A 21,037-nucleotide genomic window follows, 5' to 3' on the forward strand; every position below is an offset into this window, starting at 1 on the left:
TTCTGCTGTAAATAAAATAAAATAAATGATCAGAATTAGCAATTCTGTTTATTTCAAATAGCAATGCAATTAGCTCTGTAAGGGGGATGGGGGGGATGGGGGTGGGAGGGATATTATCCATGGTGGTAGAAAATGGGCACTGGTGGAGGGATGGGTATTTGATCATTGTATAATCAAAACCCAAACACAAAAAATTGTAATCTACAACTGTACCTCATGGTGTTTCACTAATAAAAAAAAAGAGAAAATACAGAGAAAAAAAAAAAGAATTCCCAAAGGATAAAGGATGTACCAAACTCTGAACTCCGTCATAAGCAACCTAGAGAGCTGCTCACAGGAACAAAAGGAAGTAAGTGAAATACCCATACCTCATTCTCTAGGCTTGGGTAATTTAAAAAAAACTGGAAAGACACTGTACGAGGCACACAGGGGCTATACTCTATATTATGAAGAACAGTTTAACTGTGGGCCATGTCACCCCGTGGGCTTTCGCCTCTCCAATAGCACCAAGCTTAGTCAAGGAACAGATAAATTGCCTAGCAGGAACTCAGAAAAGGATCAGAAACACAGTAACTACTGAAGACAGACTTTCTGAGTAGCATTTCAGGCCAAGATTTCTGACTCTAAGTGGCACCAGGATAATAAAAGTTCCTACCCAATTCACCACTATTCCTATTATTAATACCATAAAACCTAGACCAGTGGAATAAAAATTCTATAGACCCTGGAAAACCTAAACTCTGTACTCAACGAATAAATTGAGAAAGATTAAACTGAAAACTACAAAATCAGAATCCCGTCCAGTAGCTCTTGGATGGAGTGACCTCCATCCATAGCTCATAATATAAAAGCAACAGATTAGAAGTCCACAAAGCTCAATTATGACAGGGTCAATAATTTCATAATTCTGTACCAGCATCAATGAGTTATATAATCTCTCTAATGTGGATTTTAGAGACAACATAATGGCGGTTTAATAAAATTAACAAAATTGTGATACAAGCAGTCACAAGAAAATGTGAGAGGGAGAAATGGGAAATGTGAAAATGTCATCGAGAAATGAGAAAACTAAAGAATATATATGACAAAGAAAAAACAAACAAAAAAACCCCCCTCAGTTTAATGCCTCAGCAGCATAGTGGCATCAACTGAGGACAGAATCAGTGACCTCCATGATTTATAAACAGGAAATCTCCAGGAAAAATCAGAAGTTGATGTTTGAAGAAAAATGAGCAATATAGCAAATAATTATTGGATTAGGTCAAGAGAAATGATGTAAAAATCACATCAGGGCTTGTGGCAGAGAATGGAGAGATCAGTGAAATGCAACTCAAAGAAATAATAAATATTTCATAGAGTTGAGGAGTACACTATCCCAGTTCTAGAAATTCAAAGTTCCTGCCAAAATAAACTAAATCAGAACATCTCTAGGGCACATTGTGATGAAAATGACAAAAGAGAAATTCATAGATAAAATGGCGGAAGTAGAAAAATCAAAGAATGAGCTTAAAATTTTTTTCTATAATATTCTTATAATATTTATCAGATAAGACTCTACTAGACAGGAGAGATTGGTGGGAAAACAGAAAAAAAAAGAGCTCAATGAAATTTGCACCTCACCAAATATGCTCTGTCCATTGAAAGAATAATCCAAACCTTCATGGACAAGGGTAACATAGTAACTCCATAATTTTAATCCAGTTGTGCAAGAAGCATTAAAGGACCTTCTGTCAAAGACAAGCACAATTTCACAAGCATTCATAGTTTCTAGAAAATGGCAGCAATAAATTTCTTCATCTCAATTGTCATCTTAATGTCAGTGGCCTAAACTCTCCAAACAACAGTTTCTGAGAGGCAAGATAAATCATAATTTCTCATAAATTATTTCCATGAGAAAAACATTCTAATACAAAAGCAGACAGAAATATCACAGTAAGGAAAATTTAAACCAATTCAATGATGAACACAAATTAAATATTTTACACCTAAATATTAGCAAACAAAATCCAACAACATATTAAAGATACCATATACCATGGTTACTAGAATTTTTTTCAGGACTCAAAATATGGTTTAATATATGAAAGTCAAACAACTTAATACACTATATCAATACAAGAAAAAATTAAAATCATATGACCATCACAATAGATGACCAATACATCAATGTAGAGGTTATATTTGACTAGGACCGACAGATATTCATGATTAAAATTTATTTAAATGATAATAGAAGAAACTTTTCTCAATATAGTTGAAGCATTTTACCACAAAACTCAAAGATAACATCATACTCAGTGGCAAAGCTACAAGGCCCACAATTTTTTAAGGCACAAGCATAGGCATAAGACAAGGCTACCCACTCTCACCACAGTCAATATAGTTTGACTGACTTATCAAAATCAGGGAAGAAAGATTTATTAAAATGTTTGATTGGAAATTAGCATAAAACTATGCATATTTGTAAATGACAATATTATAACTTAGAAAAACATTAGGAATATAAGAACAAAGTAGAAATAAGTTTATGTAGTAAATAGGGAGGATACAAAAATAGCACAAAAAACACCATGACATTACTTTAAACTTTTGCTTCAAAATAACAAGTACATAGGAATGGTCAATCAAGTACAAAGGGGATGGACAATTTACAAAGTAAACTAAAATTTGTCTTCCATAGCCACCACTATGTCTACTTACCCACCAACCTGCTCTTCAGATGCACAAACTAAATGTCCAAGGAGATGCAAGCAATCACTTGAAATTCATGAACATGCCAGTTCCTTGCACCCCCACCCCCAACCCATCATCCTCAGCTGAAAACTCAGGGCACCCTTGCAAATGGGTCAGCCAAGAATATACCCTGAGAAAGCCCCAGCAGTGATGCCTACACTGCACTGCTGCCACCATGACAAGAAACAAACTCCACGGCTTCTTTAAGAATCTCTGCAGACTCATCCCAGTTTATGGATCATAAAGTTTCTGGATTATGCAATCACATATGAGATCTCACAGCATTTCCAAAACCCACTGTGCTGAAATTCCATTTGGAATAGACCAAATTGGATGAGAAGTAAAATAGATACCAACTAAATTCAACAAACAACAATAAAACAAAAGTCTAAGCTAGTAATGAAAAGCTTAGTAATCCTCAGACAAAATTAACAACCACACAGTGAGATATAAAAATTTACACAACATCCTTCATGCCCTACCGAGGTCACAGGTTGCCCCCCATGAGCTGCTCTCTGGCACAGCCATGGCTCCAGAAGCACAAGGACTTAATGCAGAGCCCCGGCAGCTTGCAGCAGAAAAGTGAATGGACTATGTGTTAATCCACGACACCATGCCTGACGGGGAAGGAAAGGGTGTTGCTCCTTTCCACCTTTATCCCCCTGGACAGCAAGATGTCAGCCACCTCGGAGCTTTTTGGAAAGTCAGGTATGAGCCAGTGGTGACAGGGCAATTGAAACCTCATGGGAACAGGGGTGTTCCCAGCTCATCCTTCACACCCTACCGAGGTCATGAGTTGCCACGGATGAGCAGCTTTCTGGCATGGCCATGACTCCAGAGCCACAGAAACCAATCTCATAAATATCTGGCTCTCAGCAGAAATACTTACAGGCTTAATAAGTAGAATATCAGAAATCCAAAATCATCATTTTCTTCTTGTAACTAGCTGTAGAAAACAAATTATTTCACAATGCCTTTTCAGCAGGTCTGATTTTGGGATGTGAACTCTAAACAATAATGGTGCATCTTTTGTCAAAACAATGAATCTAATCAAAGTAGATAGAGTGCTAATTAGAATTCATCTGCCTCACAGGCATTGGGAGGGGTGGGAGGGGGGTATATTGGGGTTCTTGGTGGTGAAAAATAAGTACTGATGAAGGGAAATGTGTTTGATCATTGCATGACCGAGACTTAAACCTGAAAGCTTTGTAACTTTTCCAACAGTGATTCAATAAATAAATAAAATAATTAAAAAAGCACAAAGCAGAAAAAAATTACACAATTTTTTTTTTACTAAATTACATTTGATAATTCCTTTAGCTATTTTTTCTGTAAGAAGCAATATAAAAGAAACTAATATCTGCCTACTAAAAGGTCAGGATTGGGGGTGGTTGGGATAGTGGAAACAATATGGAGCTAAGGTAGTGGGATTGGTATTGAAACATCAAAAGCCCATAACAAGTGTATCATGAACAACTTTGCAAACTATGGTGTTTAAATAAAGTTAAAAAGATGTGGTCATAATAAGATAAAAGGAGAGCTTCAAACTATAATCTTAATGTTACACTAATTTATATACTTACTGCATACATTCAAAGACACATCATTAAGATATTTTACAAAATTAACCTTACTAACATATTTAATATATGTGTTTGCATGTTTATTTTAAATATTTCAACAAAAAGATATATTAAAAATAAAACATTTAAATAATTTGGCTCTCCCTACCTTTTTATTATGATGACATGATATGCAATGCTGTCAATGAAAATTTCACTCTAATACTACATTCATCACCAGAATGCCCAATTCCTTCTACCAGTGGGGATTAATTACCTAACTCCCCCAGATAACCTCAGTTTATTTTTCAGAATGACTTTCAAATTCCCTTTGGTCATTTGTTATTTCCTTACTATAAAAATTTATATCCCACATATAAGATAGATCATTCTGTATCTGTCCCTCGTCTCTGACTTTTAATTAGCACAAGATGCTCTAATTTAATCCATGTAGTGAAAGGTAACAATATTTCTTGTAATCTTATTACATTATCTGAATATACCACTGCTTCTTTGCCCATCCATCCACAGTTGGATATTTGGATTGTTTCTATTCATGCTACTTTACTAAGTGCTGCAATGAATATTCATTTTTCATAAAGTCTTTTCGATACCAATAGTAGATACCAATAGTAGATACCAATAGTGATACAGTTCTTTTCCTCATATAGGAGTTCTAGTGTACTTTTTAAAGAGATTTCTACACTCATTTACAGAGAAGCTAAACCAGATTATATTCCCAACAACAGTGAATAAGAATTTTATTCTTAACAGGAACCTATGCATACTGGATGTTTCTAGTCCTTTTGATATCTGCCATTCTCACTGGTGTGAGATATTATCTAATCCTGCATTGTAAAATTAACTCAAGATTAAAAAGGACAACTATATGTGGTAGAAAACACTTGTACATAATATATTGGGCTGGAGTGATAGCACAACATGTAGGTCTTGACTGACTTGGGTTCAATTTTTCTGTCCCTCATGGCAGAGCCTGGCAAGCTTCCCATGGCGTATTTGATATGCCAAAAACAGTATCATTAAGTCTCACAATGGAAACATTACTGGTGCCCACTCGACTAAATCAATGAACAATAGGAGAACAGTGACAGTGACAGTGATGCTTAAGGATTTTACAGCAACTTAAGCATCACTGTCACTGTCACTTGTACATAATATATCGGGCTGGAGTGATAGCACAGCAGGTAGGTCTCGGCCAACTTGGGTTCAATTTTTCCATCCCTCATGGTAGAGCCTGGCAAGCTCCCCGTGGCGTATTCGATATGCCAACTCTCCACCCAGCCAAAGCAATAGCAGACACACCCACACACCATTGCTGCTGCCATGCAAATAGTCTATGGTCTAACTTCATTACTTACCTAAGACTCTCTACCCAACTCATCCCACTTCTACAGATCATAAGTTTTGGGTCTCCAAATTTGGATACCTCCAAATTTCACAGTATTGAAATTCCATTAGGAGCACACCAAATTAGTTGAGAAAGTAACATGGAAGCCAACTACACTCAATAAACAAAACCAGTAACACAAAAGTCCCTAGTGGTAAAAGCTTAATCCTCAAAGACTCAAAATCCCTCTAGTAAGATAGAACGATTTTCAAAACTTGAAAAACTTTTACTGAAATATTTTTAATAATTCCTTTAACTATTTGGTTGAATCAAGTAATATGAAACAAATTTCGTGTCTGCTAAAAGGGCAGTTCTGAGGAGTGTTTGGGAAAATGAGTTCAAAGGTGGAGGGAATGTCACTTCAGTGGTGGGATTGGTGTTAAATCATCAAAACTCTGTAAGAGCTGTATTATAAGCAACTTTCTAACTATAGCGTTTAAGTATTTTTTAACAATTAAAGAAAACTATAGTACTGAAAGAAATAAAATACAAAAGGAAATGTAAACACATGCCATGTTTCTTGATTGGAAAGAATATTATTGTCAATGTGACCATTAATGCCAAAGAAGTGCACAAATTTAATGCAGTCCACATAAAAATTTCGATAATATTATTTGGATACATTTACCAATTGCTGTTAAATCATATGTAGAATATGAGTCTGGAGAGATGGTGCAGAATGTGGGAAGCTTGCCTTGCATACAGCCAATATGGGTTCTATCCCTATAATTGCATATGGTCCTCAGGACACTGCCAGGAGTAATTTTCCTTTGTGCAGAACTGGGGGTAACTCCTGATATCAGACAAATAAAATTTATAAGGAATAATTAAATTCCTGGAATATACAAAATAATTCACATTAAAAACAAGGAGATACTTTACTTTCCACAAATCTTTTTTATTGAATCAATGTAAGATTGACCCTTACAAAACTGTTCATGGTTAGATTTCAGCCGTACAGTGTTCCAATACCCATCCCTCCACCAGTGTACAGTTCACCGCACCAGTGTACCCAGGTTCCCTTCCATCACCCCCTGCCACCCACCTGCAGTCTGCCTGTAGGTCAGGTACTATTCTTTCTCTTTCTCTGTCTGTCTCTGTTTCTGTCTCTCTTTGTCTCTCTGTCTCTGTCTCTCTCCCTTTGGGCATTGCAGCTTACAATATTGATACTGAAAAGTTATCATGAATATCCCTTTACCTACTTTTAATACTTTTGACACTCAGTTCTTGTCCAGCATGATCATTCCCAGCTTATATTGTCATATTCATCTCTTCTCTGTCTCACCTACCCTCCTCCAAACACATTTATGGTTGAATCCAACCATGAACCAGTCCTCCTAGCCCCTGTTTTCCCTGACAATGGATATTAGTATATTAGTCTTTAATTAACAAATGAATACATTCTATATATGTCCCTCTCCTTTTGACTTAATTCACTCATCATGATACTCTCCAAGCCCATCCTTATATAGGCAAACTTCATGACTTCATTTTTCCTAACAGTTGCATTGTATTCCATTTTGTAGACGTTCCAGTCATCTGTTCTCGGAGACTTGGGTTATTTCCAGATTTGGGCTATTGTGAATAGCGCTGCAATGAACATAGGTGTGCAGATGTTGTTTATGCTGTGTCTTTTTGGACAAGGGTATATTCCCAGAAGTAATATTGCTGGATGAAATGGGGGCTCAATTTATAGTTTTTTTGAAAAATGTCTATATAGTTTTTTCCAAAAGGCTGGACAAGTCAACCTTCCCACCAACAATTGAGAGTTCCTTTCTCCCCACATCCAAGCCAACATTGGTTGTTTTTGTTCTTTTGGATGTGTCAGTCTCTGTGGTATGAGATGATACCTCATTGTTGTTTTGATCTGCATCTCCATAATGATTACTGATGAAGAGTATTTTTTCCTGTGCCTTTTGGCCACTCAAATTTCTTCTTTGAGAATGATTCTGTTCATTTCATTGTCTCATTTTCTAATGGCGTTGGACTTTTTTTGTAGAGTTTAACTAGTACCATTTTATCTTTGATACTAACTCCTTATCATAAGGGTAATGAGTTATTCACTTTCCCTTTCCATACTTTGTGTTTTTATCTTAGTAACTGTTCATTTAGAGGTGCAGAAGCTTCTTAGTTTAAGGTAGTGCCATTTATTTATCTTTGCGTCCACTTCCTTGGTTATCGACCTTTCATCTTTGAAGATATATTTAACTTCAATATCATGGAGCATTTTGCCTGCCTTTTCTATGTCCTTTAAGGATTTTTGTCCGATGTTGAGTTCTAAAATTCACTTTGATAACTTTTGTGCATGGTGTTAGGTAGAGGTCTGAGCCCATATTTTTGCAAGCAGTTGTCCAGTTTTGCCAGCACTGCTTGTTTAGGTTTGCCTTGCTCCACTTCATGATTCTTGCTCTCTTATAAAAGATTAAATAATCATATATTTGAGGGTGTGTGTCAAGATATTCACCCCTATTACAGTAGTCCGAGGGTGTGTCTTTATTCCAATACCATGCTGTTTTAATTATTACCGTTCTGTAGTACAGTTTGAAGTTGGGGAAATTGATGCCTTTGCCCCAAGAATTGCCTTAGCTATTCATGGGTTTTTTATTATTCCATAGGAATTTCAGGCGCATTTAATCAGTTTCTTTGAAAAATATCATGGATATCCTTCTGGGGATTGCATTGAATCTGTATAATGCTTTGGAGTGTATTGCCATTTTGACAATATTAATCCCAATTGATAACCCGGGGATGTGTTTCTATTTCCTTGTGTCCTCTTTTATTTCTTGAAGTAGTGACTTTTTAAGTTTCTTTGTAGATGTCCTTTACTTCATTAGTTAAGCTGATCCCAAGCTACTTGGTTTTCTGAGGCAAGACTGTGAATAGGATTTTGTTTTCATATTATTTTCTTCTCTTTCATTATTTGCATATAGGAAAGCCACGGAATTTTGCGTAATGATTTTGTATCCTGCTATTTTACTATACAATTCTGCTTTTAGGAGCTCCTTGGTAGAGGCTTCGGAGTTCTCTATGTATGATATCTTGTCATCTGCAAATAGTGAGAGACTGATTTCTTCCTTTCCTATCTGGATGCTTTTAATAACTATTTCTTTCCTAACTGCTATGCCAAGTACTTGCACTACTATATTGAACAGAAGTGTTGAGATTGGGCATCCTTGTCTTGTGCCTGATATTAAAAAGAAAGTTTTTACTCCCATTGAGAATGATGCTGGCTCTGGGCTTGTGGTAGATGGTTTTGACTATATTGTGGAAAGTTCCTTAAATTCCCATTTTGCTGAGAGTTTTCATCATAAATAGATCAATCTTATCACATTCTTTCTCTGCATCTATTGATAGGATCATATGGTTTTTATCTTTTATTGATATGATGAATTATGTTGCTTGATTTGTATCCATGGGATGAATCCCACTTGGTAGTGGTATATGATCTTATTGATGATTTGTTGGATTCTATTTGCTAATATTTTGTTAAGGATCTTTGTGTCTGTGTTTATCAGTAATATAAGTTATTTTATTTTTGTGGTGTCTCTGTCTGCTTTTGATATCAGGGTAATATGTCCCTCATAGAACCTGTTTAGGCATGTTTCTGTTTCTTCAATTTCCTAGAAAAGCTTGAAAAGGATTGGTAATAAGTCTTCTTGGTTCAGTCTTGAGTGGTTATAGAAATCCATAAATTTATCCATTTCTTTTAAGTTCTCTTGTTCTATGGCATACAGACTCTCAAAGTAATATTTGATGAGATTTGGAATTTCTTTGGTTTCTGTTGTGATGTCCCTTTTTTTCACTTCTTATTCAGTTTATTAGGGTTTCCTCTTTTTCTTTCTTTGTCAGTCTTGCTAATTTTTTTTAATCAATCTTGTTTATTTTTTCAGAGACCTGCTCTTATTTTCATTGATCTTTGGCTTGTTATTTTTGGAAACACAGCTTGTTAATTTGGCTCTAAGTTTTATTATTTCATTTCTCCTGCCTAGTTTGGGCTCCTTTGTTGGTCATTTCTAAGAGTTTAAGCTATGAAGTCAAACTATTTTTGTGGGCCCTCTCTTCCTACTTAATACACAATTGCAGAGGTGTAAACTTTCCCCTTAAAACTGCTTTACCTGTGTCCCACATGTTCTTGTATCTCGTGTTCATATTCTCCTTTGTTTCCAGGAATCTTTTGATTTCTTCCTTGAGTACTTCTCTAACCCATTGGTGTTCAGCACTGAACTCTTTAACTTCCAGGCGTTTGATTTTTTGTTTCTGTGTTTGATTAACTTCTTTCTTCAGTGCATCATGGTCTGAAAAAATAATTGATACAATTTCTTTTTGATTCTATTGATGTATGTTTTGTGGCGCAGCAGATGGACTATTTTGGAAAATATTTCATGTGCACTAGAAAATCATGTGTATTAGACTTTTGGGTGATTAAAAGCTCTGCATACATCAATTAGTCCTCTCTCTTCCATTTATTTCTTCAGAACCAGCACTTTCTTGCTGATTTTTAGTTTTGTTGATATATCAAGAGGTGACAATGTGAAGTTTCTGACTACTATTGTGTTGCTACTAGTGCCCTCCTTGAAGTCTACTAGCAGTTGTTTTAAGTATTTCACTGGCCCCTCATTGGGTGAATGCATGTTTAGGAGAGTAATTTCTTCCTCATGTACACGTCCCTTGATTATTACAAAATGTCCTTCATTGTCCCTCCTAATAATTTTCAGCCTGAAACCTATGTCATTGGATACTGGTGTTGCCACACTGGCTTTTTTGAGGGAATTATTTGCTTGATGGATTGTGTTCCATCCTTTGAGTGTGTGTTTTCTCAGACTGTTCAATTTTGTTTCCTGTTGGCAGCAGAATACTGGATTCAGTTTTTAATTCACTTTGCCACTCTGTGTATCTTGATTGGTATATTTACACTATAGATATTGGAGAGAGATTATTGTTATAGGGTTTTGTTCTGTCTTTCAGTAGAAGGTTTTTGTGCTTGTGGCATTTGTATTGTTCTATAGTAGCCCCTACAGTCTTATTCTTTTGGTTGTTTTTGAGTCTATGATGTTTCTGAACTTGTTTGTCCACAAAGTCTGAGTGAGAGTCTAGCTGAATAAAATATTCTTGGTGAGGCATTCATTTCTTTGAATATATATATATATATATATATATATATATATATCCCACCACTGTGTTTGGACTTGGATGGTTTCATCTGATAAGTCTGCTGCAAATCTAATGGATACTCCTTTTCTAAATGATTTCTTTCTTTGACCTTGGTGCTTTCAGTATTGTATATGTACATATGGTATCTGTTATTCTGACTATGATATGTTTTACAGCCTTTTATACAGGGTCTCCTTTAGCTGGTTTCCTTGGGGCTTCTTGTATCTGGATGCCTGCATTCTCCAGCTCTGGGAACTTGTCAGCAATAATATCTTTAACTGTTACTATCTCAATGGGGTTGCCTCCTTGTCCTTCTGGTACTTTGTTGACTCTTATGTTGTTCCTCCTGAACTCATCCCATAAGTCTCAATTGTCCTTTAGCTATTTTTAGGTGTTTTTTTTTTCATATTCTGTTGTAGCCTGTATGCTTTCTGCAGTTCATTTTTAAGCTCACTGATTCTGTCTTCTGCTGTTGTCATTGTACTGTTGAGGGCACCCACTGAATTTTTAATCTCATCTACAGAATTCTTTACTAGTGACATTTCTGTTTATAGTTTTTTTTTTATTTTCTGCTTTCGTTTCTTCCTAAATTTTATTGGCTGTCCATTCTATTGTTTCTTTCATATCCTCCTGTATTTTACTGGCTTTTCTGTTCCACTGTTTCTTTGAGCTCATTTAAGGTCCTCATCATTTCATCTCTGAACTCTTTATCAGAGATGTTGTATATGTGAGTATTCACTGTTGAAGCTTCAGGGCTCTTTTTTTTTCGCTCCTCATGGTGGGGATATGTGCTGTTTCCCAATTCTGTAGTAGTATGGATGTGGATCCTTCCAATTCACTATTCTTGTTCACTCTTCACTACGAGGGAGGACTCAGGACAAGTCGATCGATGGTGGTCAGGGATGGCTCTTGCTCCTGCTCAGGGACAATATGCACTGCCAGGGATCAAAACACAAGGGGGCTGGAGCAATAGCACAGTGGGTAGGGAGTTTACCTTGCATGCTGCCAACCCGGGTTCGATTCCCAGTATCCCATATGGTCCCCTGAGCCGCCAAGGATAATTCCTGAGTGCAGAGCCAGGAGTAACCCCTGTTCATCACCATGTGTAACCCAAAAAGCAAAACAAACAAACAAACAAACAAACAAACACAGTTATCTACATGTAAGGAAAGTTTCTTACCTAACTCATTTTCTCCAGCTAAGCACTTTTTTTCGCATGATGTTCTCGAAGGTGGCACTGAAGAGTTTCGGGGAAATGGTATCACCCTGCCGCACCCCTCTCTTGACATCAACGATCACTTCTTTGTAGAATGGTGAGATCCTGGTAGTGAATCCGCAATAGAGCTCACGGAGGATCCTGATGTATTGGGCTTGAATGCCCTGATTGGCTAGGGCTTCAATGACCGCTTCCGTCTCAACAGAATCAAAGGCCTTCTTTAAATCAATGAACGTTAAGCAGAGCGGCATCTTGAACTCCCGAGAAACCTCAATGAGCTTGGTTATCGTGTGGATATGGTCGATGGTGCTGAATCCTTTGCGGAACCCTGCTTGCTCGCATGGTTGTCCTTCATCTAATGTTCTGCCAATCCTATTCAGGATGACTCGAGTGAACAACTTGTAGATGACAGACAATAGGCAGATCAGGCGATAGTTGCCAATGTCATGGATGTCTCCCTTCTTGAACAGTAGTACGGTCCTGCTGGTTTTCCATTGGGACGGAACCTTGCATTCAGACAGGTAGCGAGTGAAGAGCCGAGCCAGTGTATTGATGAGTACTGATGGCAGGTTCTTCACGTGTTCAGGTCTGACCTTGTCTGGGCCGGGTGCTGTTTGTTTCTTTACCAACGAAATGGTGTGTCGGATTTCAGAGGGGAGAACGTTGGGAACAACATACCCATCCTGTGGAATTTGGTATGTTGGCAAGTGGACATGGCTATCGAAGAGATTTGAGTAGAAGTCATGGATAATCTTCTCCATTGCCGTTCTGGAGGATGTGATGGATCCATCAGGACGTCGGAGGGCAGTCATCTTGCTCTTATAGTTGGTGAAGGACAGGCGGGCCTTACGAATACTTTTCCCAGCTTCTGCCATCATGCGACGACTGGAATGGGAAGGAATGGGAGTGAAGATAGATGGTCGGCAATTACACCACCTCCGCTTTGCTGATGACATTGTTTTAATAACACCAAACATCAGCCAAGCGGCACAAATGCTGGCCGACTTTGACCGTGAGTGTGGAAAGGTAGGACTACAGCTGAATCTTACGAAGACAATGTTTATGAGAAACAGCCTTGTTCCTGACGCCCCATTCGCTCTCAATGGAACGACCATCTCCGAATGCAACAGCTATGTGTACCTAGGTCGAGAGGTCAACATGACAAATGACCTGGCACCCGAGCTGCGCAGGAGGAAGAGAGCGGCTTGGAACGCCTTCAAGAACATCGAAGAAATAGCTAAGAGGACGAAGAACCTCCGGCTCCGGGCACATCTCTTTGATTCCACTGTTCTTCCTGCATTAACATATGCCTCAGAGACCTGGGCCCTACGCAAACAAGATGAGAACGCCATTCAGGTCTCCCAAAGAAGAATAGAAAGAGCCATGCTTGGAATATCACGTTTCACTCAAATGAGAGAACGAATCCGGAGTTCTGACATCCGTCGACGATCAAGGATCAGGTACGCTGTCTCATTTGCCAAGGTGTCAAAAATCAGATGGGCTGGTCACGTAATGATATTTAAAGACGACCGCTGGACTAGAGCTGTTACTGATTGGATTCCACGGGATGTCAAAAGACCGCGTGGCCGCCCACCTACCAGATGGTCAGACTTCTTCGTCAAGATCATGAACGATCGGTTTGAGGCCCTTCATGTTCCCGGAGCGAACAGATGCCATTGGGCTACACTAGCACGCGACAGGGACAAATGGAGACGTTACTGGCGCCCGCTCGAGCAAATCGACGACTAACGGAAAGTTAAATGATTTAAGTGATTAAGTGAAGCACTTTTTTTAGTGGGAATAATATATTATGTTTTTGTCTTTGTGTTAGTAAAAGACCAAATGATATTTTAAAAAATAAATATTTTCGTTTATTTTTTTAAAAAATAACCCATTTTTATTGGTATAGTGTTATTTGTGTTAATGTCAATGATGATAGTTCCATTCATTTATTTTTCCAATGCCACACCCCTCACTAAAGTGCCCGCTTTTCTTCACCAGTTCCCCAGGGCCTCCTCCCGGCTCTCATGCCCAAACTTAAGTAAGCTCAGCTCTATAGAGCAAGTCTCAAGTTCTCTTTTCAGGGAAGGAACAATACTTCACTCTCTGCAGTGATGGTTTTCCTAAGTAAATTTTCTATCTAGAAAAATAGGGAAATTATAAACACAAATAAATTGTTATGATACAATAGCCATAAATCTGCTCTGTATTTAAATATTTTAAACATGTAGCTCATTGTAATAATTGTTTTAATATTTGTAATATAAATGTTACATAAAATTTAACATTAAAGTTATATTGCGCCTCACTTTTCTGCAAAACTGTATGATAAAAAACAGAATTATTAAAATTAATTAGAGGCTAGAATACAATAGTGGCAGTTCATATCACAGCAAAGAACATATAATTAGTAATTTATACTACAGTAATTGTTATCAATATTTTCTAATATGGTTTTCACCTTTTTCTTCTACAGATTTTAATTAAAATTTCATGTAAAACTTGTGTTTATTAACTTCTTTTTTATTTTTGTACCGGTGGAGGTTTTAAAGGCCACAGAGAATGGAAGAGGTAGCTATAATAGAGAGTGCTGCAGGCCTCCTGTTTTGCCCACCATGACCCTGTTAGTAAAGTACTTAGGGAGTTTAAAGGGCAGAAACTTCTATGTAGTAGAGCATTAAAGTCCTGACTTCAAATCAGTTTCCTAGATCTATTGTCTACTCTTAAATAATAGAATTCCGAGAGTGAAGCCACATAATTTATTAATGAATTTATTTATTTTTAACGGGCCACCATGATATATAGAGTTACAAAGTTGTTCATTTTTTAAAAATTAAATCACTGTGAGAAACAGTAATAAAGCTTTCATGTTTGAGTTTGAGTCATACAATGATCGAACACTCATCCTTGCACCAGTACACACCTTCCACCACCAATGTCCCCAGTATTTTCCCCATTCAAAATCCTCTCCCTACCTCTATGGCAGAAAATTTACCCCATACTCTATTTGGGGACATTATGGTTTGCAGTACAGACACTGAGAGGCCTTCATGTTGGTCCTTTCAGCACACATCTCCCATCCCGAGCGATCCCTTTAATCATCAATGACTTAGTGATCTCTTTCTATTTAAGCTGCCTTCTCCCCAAGCCCATGAGGTAGTCGTCCAAGTATGGAACAATATTCCTGACCCTTGTGTCTACTGTCCTTGGATGTCAGTCTCGTATTAAGTTATTTTTATATTCCACAAATGAGTGCAGTCATTCTATGGTTGTTCCTCTCTTTCTGTTTTATTTTACTTAGTATGATAAATTCCATGACCATCCACTAACAAGCAAATGTAATGACTTCATCTTTCCTAACAGCTGCATAGTATTCCATAGTGTAGATGTGCCAAAGTTTCTTTAACCAGTTGTCTTTTCTTGGGCAGTAGGGGTTGTTTCCAGATTCTAGCTATTGTGAACAGTGCTGAATGAATATACAGGTACAGATGTCATTTATACTGTGCTTTTTTTTCACCCTTGCGATATATTCCAAAAAGTGGTATTCTGGGGTCATATGGAAGCTCAGTTTCTAGTTTTTGAAGAAACAACCATACTGTTTTCCAAAAAGGCTGGACCAGGCAGCGTTTCCATCAAAATAGAAGAGAGTCTCTTTATCCCCACATCCTCACCAGCACTAGTTGTTCTTGATCTTTTTGATGCATGCCACTCTCTGTGGTATGAGAAGATATCTCATTGTTGTTTTGATTTGCATCTCCTTGATGATTAGTGATGTAGAGCATTTTTTATGTTTCTTTTAGCCTTTGTTATTTCTTTGTTGAGAAAGCTTCTGTTCATTTCTTCTCCCCCCACCCTTTTTTTTTTTATGGGATTGGAGGTTTTTTTCTTGTACAATTGTAATAGTGTCTTGTATATCCTGTATAAAAACCCCTTATCAGATGGGTATTGGGTAAATATTCTTTCCCATTCTTTCCCTAGTCTCTCTCTGTATTTTGGTCACTAGCACAGTGGGTAGATCATTTGCTGCTGACCCGGCCAACCAGAGTTTCATTCCTTTGCTTGTCTCCAAGAGCCCGGTAAGCTATCGAGAGTATCTTGTCCCACATGGCAAAGCCTGGAAACCTACTCCCTGATGTATTCAATATGCAAAACACAGTAACAATTCTCAAAATAGGGACATTACTGGGCCCGCTGGAGCAAATCGATGAACAGGACAGTGCTACAGTGCTACAGTATTTTTTTTGTGGTGCAAAAGCTTCTTAGTTTAATGTAGTCCTATTTGTTTATATTTGTTTCCACTTGCTTGGTCAGTGGTATTTCATCCTTAAAGATGCTTTTACCTTCAGTGTCATGGAGAGTTCTGCCTACATTTTCCTCCATGTACCTTATGGATTCTGTGCTTCCGGGAGCTGGGTTTTGTAGTCTCTGGGTCTTGGCCGTTGATGGGATTACACGGCGCCAGGGGGCCAGTTGGTGGGTGTGACCCCTGCCTACTGGAATTTGGAGGATCTGGGTGGAGAATGCTCACCCCCGATTCGAGTAGGCTTGGAGATCTCAGTCCTGGGACCTGCATGCCTTTGTTCCTCTGCCAGTACCTTCATGTGTGTGGAGAGTGGTCTCAGCATGGTGGTGGCTGGTTCTGGAGGTCTTCGACATCTTATTATCTCATTCTTACTTTGGACAACCTGGAAGGCTACAGAATGTAACCTGCCCACATGGCAGAGTCTGGGAAACTCCTCAGTATATCAGTAACAATGATGGGTCTCATTCTCCTAACTCTGAAAGGGCCTTGAATATGGCACTTTTTTAAAAATCTCAGGACTAGGATGAAGGAGACATTACTGGGGCCTGCTTGAGGCAATCGACGAATAACAGGATGGTCGACCTTATGGATTCAGGTCTGATTTTGAGTTTTTTTTAATCCATTTTGATCTGACTTTTGTGCCTGGTTTTAGACAGAAGTCAGAGTTCATTGTTTTTCATGTACCTTTCCAGTTTTCCCTGCACAACTTGTTCCTGTCCATTGGAGATGTCATCTTGGAAACTGGCACTGCCTGTACCCAGACACGTGGCTCCGGACACCACCCCTACAGGTGGTGTACCTGGGTAGGGGGATATTAAACGAGTCCTTGAAAGTTGGCTGCTAGTGGCAAGGCCTGCCTGTGTTCCCATTCCTTGGAGATTTGCACAAGTTGTTTTTGATTTGGTTTAATTCATATAATGTCGCCAAACAAGTCATTTCCCCAGTGGAGATGAGGATGAGGAGAATGAGGATGAGAATGAATTTGAGACAGCAGTGATAAAAGCACCAAATACTGTTTTCCCTGCCTCGAGAGATTAAAAAAAGATAATGAGGATGATGATGAGGGTTATGAAGAAGAATCTATGGATATTAAACCAGTTAAATAAAAATACACTCTCACAAAAGCTGCTCCTGTGAAAGCCCAGAATATGGCAGAGGCAGATTGATGATGATGATGATGATAAGAATGGCTATGGAGACTAGGATGATGAAGAGGAGGAGGGAGAGGAGGACAAGGAGAGGATTAAGACCCTGTAAAAGAAGCACCAGGAAAAAGACAGAGTAAGTAGTCCTGAAGCCAAGAAACAGAAAGTATAAGAAAATGAACCAAATGCATCTTTCAATCTTGGAAACCTGAACTCCAACAAATCTGTTCCTGCATTAAAAACTGGCAACAATGATATTTCTGTTAAAAATAAACTTGCTGTTTTAAAACTTGGTGTATCTGGGAACTATAGTTATGTGGATTTTGTAAGTGCTGAAGACTTGGGTAAAGCCTTGGAACTTACTAATATAAAATGTTTGCAATAAATTTAAACTAAAAAAAAGAAAAAGAACAGTACGAAAAATCAAAATACAAGAACACTTTTGAATAAAAATATCAATTGATCACTTGACATCCTGTATTCACTGATTTGCTCTAGTAGGCTCCAGTAACATCTCTATTGATCCCTGTTGCATGCTAGTGTAGCTCAATGGCATCTGCTTGCTCCTGGAACAGGAAGAGCCTCAAGCCGATCATTCAGGTCTTGATGAAGAAGTTTGACCATCTCGTAGGTGGGTGGCCATACGTTCTTTTGACGTCCTGTGGAATTCAGTCGGTAATGGATCTAATCCAGTGGTCATCTCCAAATCGCATTACGTCTCCAGCCCATTTGATTTTCGACGCCTTGGCTCATAAGACAGTGTCCCTGATTCTCGATCATAGACAGAGATCGGAACTCCGGATTCCTTCTCTCACTTGAGTGATGCATGATACTCCAAGGATAGCTCTTTTGAGTCCTCTTTGGGAGAACCCAAATAGCACTCTCATCCTGTTTTCGTAGGGTCCAGGTCTCTAAGGTGTATATTAATGTAGGAACAATGGTGGAGTCGAAGAGATGTGCCCAGGGCTGGAGGTTCTTCGTCCTCTTAGCAATTTCTTTGATGCTCTTGAAGGTGTTCCACACTGCTCTCTTCCTCCTGCGCAATTAAGGTGCCCAGTCGTTTTTCATGTTGAGTTCTCGACAAAGGTACACATAACTGCTTCATTTGGAGATGTTTGTTCCATTGAGAGTGAATGGATTGTCAGGAACATGTCTGTTTCTCATGAACATTGTCTTGGTGAGATTGAGCTGCAGTCTGACATTTCCACACTCATGGTCTAAGTTGGCCAGCATTTGTAGCACTTGGCTAATATTTGGTGTTATTAGAACAATGTTATCAGTGAAGAGGAGGTGGTGTAGTTGCCGATCATCTATCTTCACTCCCATTCCTTCCCGTTCCAGTCATCACATGATGTTTTTGGGGGTGGCACTGAAGAGTTTCAGTGAAATGGTATCACCCTGCCATACCCCTCTCTTGACATGGATGATCACTTCTTGTAGAATGGTGAGATCCTGGTAGTGAATCCGTAATACAGCTCATGGAAGATCCTGATATATTCAGTTTGACCGCCCTGCTACCAAGAGTATCCCACTCACATGGCAGAGTCTGGCAAGCTATCCATGGCATATTTGATATGCCAAAAACTGTAAATACAATTGGGTCTCATTCCCCTGACCCTGAATGAATAAAGATATGCCTTACAAAATTATCAGGATGAATTAAAGGAAGTATCCGAGGATGGTGTGGAGTTCAGTTTAGTAAACAAGGAGAGGAGGAGAAAAGGAATTGCTTACATTGAGTTTAAGTTGACAGAAGCTGTGGCTGGAGCAATAGCACAGCAGGTAGGGCATTGGCCTTGCATGCTGCCGACTTGGGTTCGATTCCCGGCATCTCGTGTGGTCCCCTGAGTACCACCAGGGTTAATTCCTGAGTGAAGAGCCAGAAGTAACCCCTATGCATCACTGGGTGTGACCCAAAGAGCAAAAAAAAAAATTAATTAATTGACAGAAGCTGATGCAGAGAAAATCTTAGGAGAAAAGCCAGGAAAAGTGATAGATGGATTATCCATTTATCTGTATACTAAAGGAAAGGCCAAAATCAGGAAAATGAAGGTGGAGCACTTGTATCTGTGAATCCAAAACTCTTGCTTTAAGCAACTTTCCTATGCCACAACATGAGAAACTCTTCAGGACGTATTGGAGAAGGCAACTTTTATCAAAGTTCCCCCCAAACAAAATGGTGTAAGCAAAGAGTATGTGTATTTAGAATTCACTTCATTTGAAGATGTTAAGGAAGTTTTAAATTCATGTAATAAAAGGGAAGTTAAGGAGAGAGCCATTGGGCTCGACCCAGAGAATTACTTAATACAAGAAGCAAGCCCCCAAAACATTTTGTTGAAGCTGTGTCTGAAGAAACCACAGATGAGATGTTAAGACTCTTTTGATGCACATATCTCCCATCCCGAACAATCTCTCCAACTATTACTGACTTACCCCTTCTCTCTTCCACAGCTTCTTTCACCCCACCCCATGAGTTAGACTTTCAACTTGGAGCAGTATTCCTGGCCCTTATGTCTACTGGCTTGGATGTCAGTCTCATATTATATTATTTTATATTACACAAATGAGTGCAGTCATTCTATGTTTTTCCCTCTCTGACTCATTTTGCTTAGCATGATATGCTACATGACCATCCTCTTATAAACAAATTTTATGACTTCATCTTTCCTAACAGCTGCATAGTATTCCATTGTGTAGATATACCAAAGTTTATTTATCCAGTCATCTGTCCTCAGGCAATCGGATTGTTTTCAGGTTCTGGTTATTGTGAACAGTGCTGCAATGAACATACACGTGCAGATATCATTTCTACAGTGTTTTTTGCACCTTTGGGATATGTGTGCTGACAGTAGATAAAGGACCAAACATGATAGCATCTCAGTATCTATATTGCAAAGCTTAATGCCCCAAAGCAGATAGTATGGGGAAATTGTCTGCCATAAAGACAGACAGAGTGTTGGGATGGGGGGATGTTGGGAACATTGGTTGTAGAAAATGTGTGCTGATGAAGGTATGGGTGTTCGATCATTGTATGAGTGGAATTCAAACATGAAAGCTTTGTAACTGTATCTCATGGTGATTAAATAAAAAAAAGTACAACTTTTTTTAAAAAAAAGAATCTTTTGAAGGCTCTCCTCCAGCAAGGTTAGTCACAGATTGGGAGACTGGGTCCTTTAAGGATTTGTTTGTGTGCATTTCAACTATAACAAAGATACCATGCTGCAAGGAGGCAGTGAAAACTGGTGAGAAAACTGATGGAGAGAACTTTAATTTAGATTGAGTCAAGCCTGAGGGTGAAGGTGGCTCCCATAGTGGCATTGGAGGCTGAAGTAGTTTTGGGGGCCAAGGAGGCAGCAAAGAACTCTAGGTGGAATTGGTCGCAGAGGTTGGGAAAGCTTTCAAGGGTTAGGAGGTTTCCAAGGAGGCAGATCCACAAGTCACTAGGAGAAAAGGACAAAATTTGAATAGTTTATTCTATATTTTTTCCTGTTGCCATCTGCAAGGACTCTGAAACTTTTA

General features: G+C 38.5%; 1 pseudogene; it reads left to right on the top strand.

Moving 5' to 3' along the window:
* Positions 1-286: 286 nt before the first annotated feature.
* LOC130019958 (nucleolin-like) lies at positions 287-20,798 on the top strand (annotated as a pseudogene).
* Positions 20,799-21,037: the final 239 nt, after the last annotated feature.

The sequence above is a fragment of the Sorex fumeus genome, unplaced genomic scaffold (assembly GCF_029834395.1).
Source record: "Sorex fumeus unplaced genomic scaffold, SorFum_2.1 ptg000010l, whole genome shotgun sequence".
In the NCBI taxonomy this organism is placed as follows: Eukaryota; Metazoa; Chordata; class Mammalia; order Eulipotyphla; family Soricidae; genus Sorex; species Sorex fumeus.